The sequence below is a fragment of the Temnothorax americanus genome, unplaced genomic scaffold (assembly GCF_048541705.1).
Source record: "Temnothorax americanus isolate GAGA-0224 unplaced genomic scaffold, ASM4854170v1 Scaffold94, whole genome shotgun sequence".
Taxonomy (NCBI): Eukaryota; Metazoa; Arthropoda; class Insecta; order Hymenoptera; family Formicidae; genus Temnothorax; species Temnothorax americanus.
Window position 1 is genome coordinate 43,597 of NW_027509817.1, and position 4,844 is coordinate 48,440.

The following is a 4,844-nucleotide window of genomic DNA, read 5'->3' on the forward strand; positions in this document are numbered from 1 at the left end:
GCACCAGTTCTTTTATTATATCATTTCACAGCACTTGCACGTGATAACATGTTTAACCACACAATAAATCTCGATACTTTTTGACCGATGTATCGCTCTCAAAATCGTATACTAATGCGGCTCAACGCGCTTTATCCCTCGTTATATACCCTTTGCCCTTTCTCTCGTTCCAATTGAATCTTGAAAGATCATTTCTTCCTTTGTCTTTTACGTACTGCGTCGTAAAAAATAGCGCAAAATTGTTTAGTCTACGCGATAACACCCCCCTTTTTCTTCGAAAATGTTGTTTACGACGAACATGTTCCGACAGGTTCGATGCGTTATCGGGTCGATCATCGTCCCGATGACGTCATTTCTTCCTTTGTTTTTTACGTATTCCGTCGTAAAAAATAGCGCAAAATTGTTTAGTCTACGAGATAACATCCCCCTTTTTCTAGAAAAATGTTGTTTACGACGAACGTGTCCCGACAGGTTCGATGCGTCATCGACAAAACACGCTCCCTACGCAGTGCGCTATCGAGTTAGTCTTACCCATTGTGCGCCGCCTAGCGGCGTCGTTGCAAACGAGGCCCCCGTGGACCTCCGCGGACCCCCACGCGGACCCGCGGCGCGACCGCGAACGCGAACGCGGACCCCCGCGGACCCCCACGCGGACCCGCGGCGCGACCGCGACCGCGAACCCGCGGCGCAGGTGAGTCATCCCGGTGAATCATCCAGGTGAGTCATCCCGGTGAGTCATCCCGGTGGTATGTCAAGGTCAACCCCTTCCCTCCCCCTTTCCCGCGAAAAATCCGATATCCTTGTGTAACCCGATACCCTTGTGTAACCCGATATTTTTGTGTAACCCGATACCCCGCCCCTCCCCCCTCCCCCTCACCCACGCGTTATCTCCTTGTAACCCGATACCCCTGTGTAACCCGATACCCCGCCCCTTCTCTTTCTCCCTCACCCCCCCGCGTAATCCGATACCCCCCTCTCTCTCATTCCCCTCTCGGAGCTCTTGGGGTAGAACACTCATAGTATAACTACTAAGCGCGACTCTTCTTTTTGATAAGGTAACATAATTTTGTGATGTGTATCACTTGGGTTATAATTTTTCGGAAATAAAGACCGCACAAAATTACCTTTTTTAAAAAAAGGTAAAAAAAGGCGCCAAGTACACGTATAGTAGTGTATATGTTGTTACCTAAAAAAAAAAGAAAGTGGTAGTATTATACCTCGAAAAAACCTAAGTAACAAGTGGTAGATCTTTATATCTCGAAAAATCTCGAAAAAATCTAAGCAGTAGTATCTTTATTTCCGAAAAATTATAACCCAAGTGATACACGTCACAAAATTATGTTACCTTATCAAAAAGAAGAGTCGCGCTTCAAGTGATCTATTACAATTACAAAAAAGAAATGATATCTCTTTAAGTTAGAGCGCCAATTACAGAGAGAACATGTATATTGCCTCAAAAAATAATTGTTGCACTACATTGAAAAATCTTTACATTGTGTCAATTAGAAAAGAATGTATAATAACAATTTTATAAGATTAAAAAATTTTATTTAAATTTAACAAGGGAATACAAGATATTTAAATACAAAGTTATTTACATGTGTATTTTTTAATGGCCACAAAGAATTACAGAAGTAACAGTACAAAATAAAAATATTTTATTAAAATACATAAATTTTTCTTGTAAAAAAACTTGGCGCTGCTAGACCTCGAAATTTTAAATAAATAAATAAACTTATTCTATACTTAATTATAAGCCGCATTATCCGCCGTCCGCGTAGTCACGCACACCCATATCACTCACTCCCACATCCACGCTGATAATCATTTAATATTACTCCCATTGTATTCTTCTCTGAATTATTTTTATTTATTGTTGTTTTTATTTATTTAAAAGGTCTAGCAGCGCCAAGTTTTTTTACAAGAAAAATTTATGTATTTTAATAAAATATTTTTATTTTGTACTGTTACTTCTGTAATTCTTTGTGGCCATTAAAAAATACACATGTAAATAACTTTGTATTTAAATATCTTGTATTCCCTTGTTAAATTTAAATAAAATTTTTTAATCTTATAAAATTGTTATTATACATTCTTTTCTAATTGACACAATGTAAAGATTTTTCAATGTAGTGCAACAATTATTTTTTGAGGCAATATACATGTTCTCTCTGTAATTGGCGCTCTAACTTAAAGAGATATCATTTCTTTTTTGTAATTGTAATAGATCACTTGAAGCGCGACTCTTCTTTTTGATAAGGTAACATAATTTTGTGACGTGTATCACTTGGGTCATAATTTTTCGGAAATAAAGATACTACTGCTTAGATTTTTTCGAGATTTTTCGAGATATAAAGATCTACCACTTGTTACTTAGGTTTTTTCGAGGTATAATACTACCACTTTCTTTTTTTTTTAGGTAACAACATATACACTACTATACGTGTACTTGGCGCCTTTTTTTACCTTTTTTTAAAAAAGGTAATTTTGTGCGGATATCACGCCTTTTTGTAGTATATTACGCATTGTATAAACAGTATGTACAGGATAAAGCTATTTGGAGGTATAATACTACCACTTTGTTTTTTTCGAAGTAACAACATAACAGGGTAACAACATAATACATATACACTATTATGCGTGTACTTGGCGCTCATTTTACCTTTTTCTTAAAAAGGTAATTTTGTACGGATATCACGCCTTTTTGTAGTGTTACGCAACTTAATCTTATAAACAATATATCTTATAATTTCATAAACCGTATATAATACAAGGTATGAAGCTAAAAGTGTTACGGACTATTATTTCTAAAGAAAACAACAATTTAATATTTTGCTCAGTTTTTTAAAAATAATAATCTGTAACCCTTTTAGTTGTACACCTTGTATATATTTTTCAATTTCAACATAAAACATAATCGCAATAAAGCATGATTAATGTTAATAAGTCGTTAACTGTAAAATTCTTTATTTATTTTTATTTGCGTGTCTTACTGAATGTTGTTCGCAACTGTATATGTACCGATATCTTCATCAGGTATCGATATTTTTGATAATTATTTTTACGTCAGACATAATTTTAATTCATCCAATTTTTATTATGTCTAAACATAATTTTTGTCCAATTTTTATTATGTCTAGACATAATTTTAATTCAGCGATTTTTATTATGTCATGACATAATTTTAATTCTGCCGCTAGGGAAATTTTAAGTCGATTTTTATGAATCAAGCTTGAATTCAATGTTTAGGTGTCCCAGGTTGCCGATGACGAGGTCCACATAGCGCGCTCTATAGTTTTCGGTGTCCAGGTGTATTAATACCTTGAATTTGATGGCCACGTGTTCCAAGTTGCCGATGACGAGGTCCACATAGTGCGCTTCGTAGTTTTCGGTGTCTACAAGTATTAATACCTCGAATTCGATATCTACGTGTCCTACATTGGGTGCGTTCAGCCGATACTTTGCTAGCCTAGCAATCGTGAGCAGTCGCTCGTTTTCGCTCGTTTCCTCTTTTTTGATTTACTGGATTAAAAAGAAAAGAAACGAGCAAAAACGAGCAACTGCTCACGATTGCTAGGCTAGCGAAGTATCGGCTGAACGCACCCATTCAGATTTAAAGTTATTAATACACCTAGACACCAAAAACTATGAAGCGCATTATGTGGACCTCGTCATCAGCAACCTGGGACACCTAGACATCAATTTCAAGGTATTAATACACGTAGACACCGAAAACTACGGAGCGCAATATGTGGACCTTGTCATCGGCAACCTGGGACACCTAAACATTGAATTCAACATATTATTACACCTGGACACCGAAAACTACGAAGCGCACTATGTGGACCTCGTCATCGGCAACCTGGGACACGTAGACATCAAATTCAACGTACGATTACACCTGGACACCGAAAACTATGAAGCGCACTATCTGGATCCCGTCATCGGCAACCTGGGATACGTGGACATCGAATTCAAAATATTAATACACGTAGACACCGAAAACTACGGAGCGCACTATGTGGATCTTGTCATCGGCAACCTGGGACACCTAGACATCGAATTCAACGTACAATTGCACCTGGACACCGAAAACTATGAAGCGCACTATCTGGATCTCGTCATCGACAACCTGGGACACGTGAACATCAAATTCGAGGTATTATTACACCTAGACACCGAAAACTACGGAGCGCGATATCTGGACCTCGTCATCGGCAACCTGGGACACGTGGACACCGAAAACTACGGAGCGCACTATGTGGACCTTGTCATCGGCAACCTGGGACACCTAGACATCGAATTCAACGTACGATTACACCTGGACACCGAAAACTACGAAGCGCACTGTGTGGACCTCGTCATCGGCAACCTGGGACACGTGGACATCGCATTCAACGTATTATTACACCTGGACACCGAAAACTACGAAGCGCACTGTGTGGACCTCGTCATCGACAACCTGGGACACGTGGATATCGAATTCAACGTATTATTACACCTGGACACCGAAAACTATGAAGCGCACTGTGTGGACCTCGTCATCGGCAACCTGGGACACGTGGACATCGAATTCAAGGTATTAATACACGTAGACACCGAAAACTACGGAGCGCACTATGTGGACCTCGTCATCGGCAACCTGGGACACCTAGACATCGAATTCAACGTACGATTACACCTGGACACCGAAAACTACGAAGCGCACTGTGTGGACCTCGTCATCGGCAACCTGGGACACGTGGACATCGAATTCAACGTATTATTACACCTGGACACCGAAAACTACGATGCGCACTGTGTGGACCTCGTCATCGGCAACCTGGGACACGTGGACATCGAAT